The sequence below is a fragment of the Aptenodytes patagonicus genome, chromosome 12, assembly GCF_965638725.1.
Source record: "Aptenodytes patagonicus chromosome 12, bAptPat1.pri.cur, whole genome shotgun sequence".
NCBI lineage: Eukaryota > Metazoa > Chordata > Aves > Sphenisciformes > Spheniscidae > Aptenodytes > Aptenodytes patagonicus.
The window spans coordinates 3,225,312-3,234,264 of NC_134960.1; positions in this window are offsets into that span (position 1 = coordinate 3,225,312).

The following is an 8,953-nucleotide window of genomic DNA, read 5'->3' on the forward strand; positions in this document are numbered from 1 at the left end:
GAAAACTTTTAGATGTCCGAATTCCCCTCAAAATCACGGGGAGTTAATCATTCGTTTTGCAGACCTCATGTACACACAGGACTGGGCTCTCCCATGGAGCAGAACCCTTCAAGAGATAATGAAGACCTGAACAAAGCGGAGACGGAAGCAACACAGGTGTCTACCTCTGCTGGGGTTAGGAAAGTTCTTGAGACCTGCACCCACAGGACTGCACCGTATCTTCAGTCCCCCTGAAATCAGAAGAGCTGCAGCTTTGATCTTGTACAGATATTGTTGAACTCTTCAGAGCTGCTACTGGTGCCCCTTTCTCCAGCTGCCAGCAGAGCCCTGCTACCGGCTGAGATGCAGCTTTCTTCTCCCCTGGCCACCTTCAGACTACTCCTCAGCTTCTCAGAAAGACAATTGAAACTTTTTGAAAATGTTGTATTTACCCATAACAGCACAAACTGTTTATCCAAATTCAGTCTTCAGTGACTGTATATTGAGTCGTATTAACGGCAAAATCTTGGTCTACTTGTTTTTCACGGCAGCTCGATGCCAACAGGAGAGCACCCATTACACCCATCTGCTACATTTGTGCTATGGAAAGGAAACTGCAGGCACAAAATGGGTAAATCTATAAGCAATTACACATTTGCATGGACATTTATTAGATTTGTAAACGTAAACTTTTCCTGGTGGGCTTTGGAGAAGAAGTGGCGTAATTCTAGATCAATAGTGAGATTACATTATGTTTTATGGTTTGGGGGTTTTTTCAATCTCTCTTGTTACATTTTCTGCATGTACATCTTAGAGTTTCTATGTATGTTTCCAGCCTCTGTGCATTGTTATTTATGTTTATAGGTTGTCTGAGGGAAACATTTCTTTTCAATAGAAACTGAAAATATTAGAGCAGAAAATTTAATCTCTTTAGAAACCAAACGAAGTAGAGGAGAAAAAAGTAATGTGTGAGAATGGTTTTCTTACCTGCCAGCCCAGAAGGCTGCAGAACATTTAATTGGCATGGAGGTACAGTGGGTGACAAGGCCAGTTAGTGCCGGGAACAGACCATCTCGGTAATCTCTGGATCTAGGAAACGCTGGTCAGCTGAGCTTTCGTTTTTTGCAAGCTCATTTCCAGTTTGAGAAGGGTTCAAGCTGAATATTCTTCTGTTCAGAGTTCAAACAAGCACTATTAACCATGGCCCAGCCAGCTAGAAAGCAAATATGAATTTTCATAAACATGATTCAACAGAAAAAGAAAAAAAAAATCCTACCACTTGTCTACTCCGAAGCAGAGAAACGTGTCTAACCACAGCAAGACAGGTATGGGTTAGAAAAGCATTTGGATTTAGAGGCCACACAGAGGTACACAGGACTAGAGCTAGACCTTGCCACTTCCAAATAGGTTTGGCTTGTGTACTGGCACAACCCACAGTGGGCAGAGACATCTAAAATGAATTTTTATTTTAATGTTGATATTCCAGTTGGTATTTCTCCCAGAGATTTGGGTTTGCTTGGCTACTAGTATTCATTTCTACTTGCACCCACAACCATAACCGGAACCACGTTCTAGTCTAAGCAGGACAGAACCTCAGCACAAACTGAAGCAGAAATCTGTGTAAAACGCAATTTCTACCTCCTTTTTCCTGAGGGTGAAGGAGAGGCAGAGAGGGAAGGAGGGTGAAAGAGAAGGAGCAGATAGCAGGGAAGTTATGGATGATGGTGGTGGATGAATGCAACCTGTATATCCCAAAGGTCCGTCTCGGAGAACAAAAACTACCAATTATGAGGAAAACAACAAAAATAGTGTGGGTGGAAAATCCCACTCGGTGGTGTGATCCCTCCCATTATTTCCTTATCGAGTCACTCCGTCGAGGGTCTGCGTCTTCTCTCTGCTTTACTGCTGCAAGTTTTATTGCAAATTTTTCACAGTTTTATGTTCTAAAAAAGGAAAAAAACCCAAGGCTTCCGTCTATCTCTTGTTGGTGGTGGCTCTGAATGAGAAAGCAGCGAGTCCACGGCAGACCCAGCAGCACTGCATGTATGTGGCCCATGCTGCCAGATGTTTCCTCTATCCGGGTAAGAAATAGCTTTTCTCTCATTTCATTTCTGCTTGCATACCAGGAGCTGGATGCATTAAAGGCAAAAGTACCTTTATTACCTGCTCATCTCTCACTCCCATGTGCATTTGCTTCTCACGCAGGAGAAGATTACCTCTTTCAAGCTGTTCTTTCCCACTTTTGTTCTCTGCTGAGCTACTGCTTGTCAACACATTTATCCATTGCTGCTTTCAGCCAAAGAAGTAAAAAAAAAAAAACCAGGTTAAAAAAGGAGCAGGAGGAGGAGAAGCTTCACTTTTGGCACTGCATCTGTGTAGCTGAAGAGAGAAACATTATCAACTGCCAAGTGATCTGATTCTTCAAATAAAGGGATAAGTAAAATAGGAGCGTTTGCATGGACCAGCTCTTCACTCTGCGAGGGGAAACCGAGATGCAGATTTGGCCCATCTCCTGCCTGCACTGGCTCCAGCTGGGGATGGCTGCGCACCCCTTTATAAAGGTAGTGGCTGTTCTGCAGGGCAGAGGTCTCCGTAAGTTCAAGGTCTAGGTCAGGGTTTGGGAATCCACCAAGATCTTGCATGGCTCAGAGAAAACAGCTTCCAGCCTCAGGAAGACTCTTCTTCATGCTCATTACAGCTTAAACCTCTCGTATCTGTGCAGCATGAGACACCACCTAGATTACGGGAAAAATTCGGAATTAGGTTCAAATCCCGAACAGCTTTTATTGGTAGGCAGTTTTGAAGCATTGGCCTTTGCCTTGAGGTTGTCCAACAGAAACAAAGAGGGTTTTTGTAGTTTTCAAAAGCCTTTGGAAGTGTTGCTGAGTCAGGCTAAGAAACGTCAGCAAAAACAAACATTCATGTTTTCTATTCACTAATCAACACTAAAGATAATTTAGCAGTCCCTTGGCATGACACACTTCTCCCATAACGTGCAGTCTACACCCACAGGTCTCCTCTCACCATCTCCCTCTCTTTGCTCTCTTCCCACACTCAACTCAGCGTTTTTGGTTCTTTTCCCCGTCGCTGCATGGTACTGACAGGCGCTATGGATATACTTGAATTTGTTACATTTTAGACAACCTTGTTAAATCAAAACAAATCACTTCCTACATTCAGAGACCCACTTCACTGAAATAAACAGTGAAGTATTTTCCTGGTATGAATACTGGCAGCCACAGCACTCTCGACGTCATTATTTGCATCAGAAGAAACACACAGGAGTGGCCTCTCTCGCAGGACTGATGAGTTTCTCTCTTTACCGAACACCATGAAGATAAGATGAAGAAGAGCTGTTTTGTAAGTCGTCAAAAAAAAAAAACCCCAAACCCAACACCCAAATAATTTTTCCAAGCTTGCATTAGGGTTTCTATGAGTTCCTATATTTACTTTGGCTCAGTTGCTCTTATTCGAGTCCAGCTGATTAGTTAATCTTTAATTAAGACCTCTCGGGCAAAAGGAAGAGTCAGAGCAAGCTTGTTTAAATAGATAAGAGAAACTAATACAAAGGCTAGAATATTGATCACCAAGGTTTTAATTAGTTTGATATTGATGCTTGCAGAATTGGCGAGCAAGCGTTCTTTTCTAGAAGGTTGTTCTGGGCTCCTTCCAGGATGGGAACCGTACAGGAGACGGTATAAAGCAAAGGGTACTCCAGCCACTGTAACAACGAAGCAGTGACTTCAGCAGGAGATGGATTGAGCCCTAATTGATGCAACACATGCGGAGAGCGCAGCACATAATTTCAATATTGTCTTGCCAGGCTACCCAACAGACACTGAGCAGACACCAGCATCATCTTCTTTAATGCAATATTTATCAAGAAGTTACATTTTTCAAAGCAGAGTATTTATTGATGTATTGTGTCTGGCTGAACTTCAGCACGCAGATGTTGTATATATTTCAAGGAGAATGTCAGCATTATGAAATAGTGCAGAATGTTAACTCTCTCTTTTTAATTAATCTTCAGTTGTTTGCAGTACGCACTGTTCATCATTTTGAACTGTCACCTCTGAAATGCTTATCACGAGGAAGAGAGCTGCTTTCTCAGGGCTAGACACATTCACTTTCTACTCTGCTTACTTAGAGTAACTCTGAGCACGTAGGTCAAAATTCATCCTGAGCAGCAAGCCAGCAAAATGCCTATGCACCACTTACCTCCTCCAAATACAGTGTTTTGAGACATAAATGATGAATAGGGCTTGTAGTGACACTCAGTACTGGGGTGAAATTCGCCCATTGTGATGAATTGGCTACCAGGAGCTCCTGGAGAATTTTCTGTGATGGTTATCATCGGCTGTGCTTCCCTTTCTTGTACTCGCTGCATCCCAGCGTGAATCCTGGCACAGTTAAGGGATGAGGTCAAGCAGATTTGAATACCCTCTGGACCTTGATCTCTTTGTTCCTTATTTACGTAAAAAGTATGGTTACCAGAATAGCCGATATAAAATTTTTGTAACCCCGATTATTGCCAAACAAACTAGGCAGGACGTGGAACAAACTGTATTAAGAATTTCCTCTCTTTCAGTTGGTTTAAATATACCCAGCTATCTATCCTTCACAGTGCAGAACTTCAGGGAAGGTCAGGGAGCCCCAGGCAAGTCAATAATGACATTCAGGAGTGGGGCTACTGTGCTAAAGGCATGATCCTGTGCTTGATGCAGACATAGACATGTTATTGACTCTACCAGGAGTTTTGGTTTCATAGCTGGTATATGAGATTTGACCAAGAGCTAGGTAGAAAATGTAGAAAAGCAAGCTTAGGATTTTCACAGAAGTCCTTTCCAACCTATATTCTTTGCCTGCATTAATTAACAAACTGCTAATGTGCCAATGTCTATCCTTCCAAGTATGTACTCAGAATGCTAATAATTCACTTAGATGTCTGTGGTTTTAACTTGACAGATTCCCAAGGGTTTCCTTCCACCTATTGTCCATCTGCTGAAGGAAAGATCTTCTCAGTATGTATGAAATAATACATGGCAGACAAGGGAAACCAAAAGGGACCAGTGAGAAGTTAAATCAGAATGGGTGAAGGGTGTAAGAGCTGTCAGCAGCAAAGTAAAACAATAATTGAATCTTAAAAGCTCAGTGCTACAGTAATAACTGATAATAAAACGTTCTTTTAGTTGTCTCAGCAGTCTAAATTTTAGCTAACCTAGTTTGATTTCAATAGCCTTAAAAATAGAAACTTATAATAGAGTTCAGAATAAGCAACATATTAAACAGTAACATTTATGCATTTGCAAAGATCTGCAGAGGATGATACAGACCGACATTTAGCCAGCAATTTTCAGCCAAAGGTCACAGAGGACGAACTGATTATGTTGGGAACCTCTGAACCTATCACTGAAATGTAATTGGGTTTCCTCTACTTGTGCACCCCTCCTTTTACCCTCAAGCTGAGGACACCAAAAACCAATGAGCCACTTAAGAGCATTTGTTGACAACAGGATTTTAGGGAGGATGAGGGCGACTGTGCTTTAGGAGCGCCATGGGGACACCCGGACAACATCTCAGTGGACATGGGCTGCAACACCCGTCACCTATCCCTAAAGCACTGGTTAGTCCAGAAGGTAGGGCCCCGCTTCTGCAAACGGGTTGATGTCTGGCACTACGTGGATAGGCCGGTGGAATCTAATTGAACTGCTTGGGTACACACGAAAAATTGTGCAGGATCGATGCCCAGATATGAATGCATTTCTGGATGTTGCTTAGCAACTCTGTATGTCGGCAGCGTGGACATGCCGACACTACCAATGGTCACAGTATCTCCTGGCTCCACCACATAAGGCTGCTTTGCAGAAGAATAAATAGCATTTTCATCTCTGACTAGTTTTTCACAAATCGATAAAAAAATCATAAAAACACACATTTTTACGCGTTGGATTTCACACAGTTGGGGAAGTTTACAATTCTTTACTTACTCCAGTGTGAGAAAAAGGAAGATGTGAAACACCATCGCTAAAAGGGCAGTGCAAGTCTGAAGCACTGCTCTAAAGATAACACTGCGCACCATCGCATATTTACTGCCTTTCAGGAATTTCATGGCACATCCTTATGAAAAACCTGCAACCTGAGCAGCCCATAACCTCAACCTGGAATTCAAAAATACAGCTCAGTTATTCTTGGCATTCAGCTCATTCCGAGTGAGAGAGATGCTGCGGGTGAACTCCCACCCTCACTGACATCAGCAGGGCACTAATGGGGTTACACAGGTGTAATCCTGACCAAAATCTGCCCCTGCAATTGCAACATAAGGAATTTGTCTGTCACCTGTACCCACTCAGTTGGAATTCATCGATATTTGTTGCAGAAACAGGTAAGAAAATGCTATTTATATGATGTGTGTTTTCTAAACTTGCATTTTAAGGTTCATTACATTAATCAAAAGGAACAAAGAAAGGTGCTGCAAGTTGCCTTTGGCAAAGATTTTAGGCACTGCACCATCACAGCACCTTCTCCAGCTCCACTGGCATCTGCCATTCCCACCAACTATCTCGGAAGTCTCCTCCTCAAAGGCATTTTTTCCCTGAATGAGACAAGCCAGGGACCGTACACCACAGCCAGTCTTTGCCAGACAATATCCACCAGGAGGGAACTTCCCTCACATTCCGCTCAAAGTTGGATGTCTACCACTGAAGCAAAAACCCGGTATTAAAGGCTAAAACAACACACATACTGATCAGGAAATCGTGTCCCGCTCGAGAGAGAAATGCGTCTGCTTGAATTAAGGTTCACTTCATAGCCAGGTCCTGTTTCAGTTCATTCCGAAGGCTTGAAACCAGGCACAGAATAAAATACTTCAGTAAGCACACTTTCTGTCCTCAAAGCACTAAAATGCTTCTGGTATTTTATAAAGTATAATTTTGTGCATCAAATAAAAAGTAGCAGCAATGAATCCAAGGGGTTATTTAAGTATTCTTGGGGTGGGAGAGTTATATTTTGTTTTAATGACTTGAGCTAGATAGCAAAAAATGAAAAAACTGCACCCGATGCAACTTTTTGGTAGAGGCTACTGGTTTTGAGGTGTGATTTGAAGCATAGTGCCTCTCCTAATATCATCCTGTGAGAACAAATGCAGAGTAGGAAAGAAGAAATAAAGTCAAAATAAATTAAAAAAAGAGCCCGGGACTTTTTTTCTGCTCTCTCCACTCGTTAACCACAGCAGCTAAACAGGAACAAAACCCAAACCCACAGTTCCTCTCTTCCACCCTAACAGGATTGTATCAGTTACAAAGGACACTTTGGATACCAATCACACATGAAAATCAAGCAACAATTGCTGATCCAATTAAAATACCAATGACAAAAGTAATTAATTAGAATACCAATTAAAAATTATGAAACAAGTTATTACTGGTTACCAGTTCCAAGCAGACCACCATTTAAAGTGTGTGTCTCAGAGCAATCGCTTGGAATTCCGGGTAAAATGAAAATATGTATTGCTTAAACACCAAAATCAAAATGAAACATTTTAACTTCATTGACAAATAATATTTTGGTTGCGTGGAAATATTTTTTCCAAATATACGTGCAATTTCTAATTTTTCATTGAATTTTGAAATGTCAGCCTTCCACAGAACAGAAATGTTGAATTTCAGATAGTTCTAATAAATAAGAACACACTGTACGTACACATTCTAGTGTTAAGACTGCCAGTTGTTTTTTACTAGAAGGCTTGCTGTTCTGCTGCTCTTGTTTCTCTTATTTCTTTTTAGTGAAGATTTATATTCATAGCATCCTGCATCTCTACAGCCCTGAAAATACAGATAATGCTGGACCAACAAACAATTCTTCACAGCCAAGCCCCTGGATCCAAAAGGTCACCTTTCCAGACACAAACTGAAACCTCTTGTATCAGTAGAACGTATTTAGTTTGTGTCCTCAGTCCCTTACAGGAGACCTGAATAGAAATGTTCAATGAGCCAGATCATGACATTAGTGTACATGACCCTTTTGGCAAACACAGGAATAATTTTCCTCCTGTTCCAGGCTACCGGACAGCTCAGAGGCACCTGAAGTAGGACGGTGGTGCGTTTCCATGTTCATAACACACACAACGAAATTCTGCTCCATCACCTTTCTGTTTCCGTAAGTCCATGAACACCAGGAAGCCCATTTTTAGAGCCTGCTCACAATATACGCTCACGGGCAGAGTTTGTCAAGGCCCCCTTAATACCCCACTGCTAGTCCTAGCAATTAGTTGTGGTCTTAACAGTTCATTCTATGTTTGCCAAGAGTGCCTTTGACCTCCTTGCCCCTGTTTTGCCTCTTTTCCCAGCCCTTCTGAATTCCCAGCCGTGCAGCTGCCCACCAGGTACCCCACAGCTTCTCACCCTGAGAAGTCACCACAGCCCCAGGTAGTCGGTGTTGAGATATCTCTCAAATGCAATAAATCAGTAATGTTCTAATGATGAGAAAAATAAATTAATTGGGGTTTTTTGTCTTCATGGACGGGCAAACATGCAACGCCAGGTACATGCAACCTGAGTGCAGGTAGAGGCTTTGGCAAACGCAGAAGGAGTCCTGGGTGATGAGGAAACCTCTGCACCCGCCTGGCCTTTCCTCCCTGCTAAGCCCCGGGATGAGCCGAACTTGATGAGCACTGCGGTGCTTCAGGTCCCAGCTTGCAGCAGGTGAGCTTAAATCAGCTTAGATGGGGAAAAATCCCTGGCCAGGGTCATTTAACAATCCAGTAGTTTTATAGGAGGAAAACAGTGAAACTAAGTGTATCCTGGAAGATGACAACCTCTTTCTCTTCATTCAATTTGCCGTAGCTATAGAAGCATGGCAAGCATATGGAAAAACTTACGCCTGCTTACACACCCTGGTTTAACATAATGTTCGCTATCTCAGAGTGGGACATGCTCTCGCTGGGCTGTCCATGGTTAAATAACCAAGTTTCTACCTT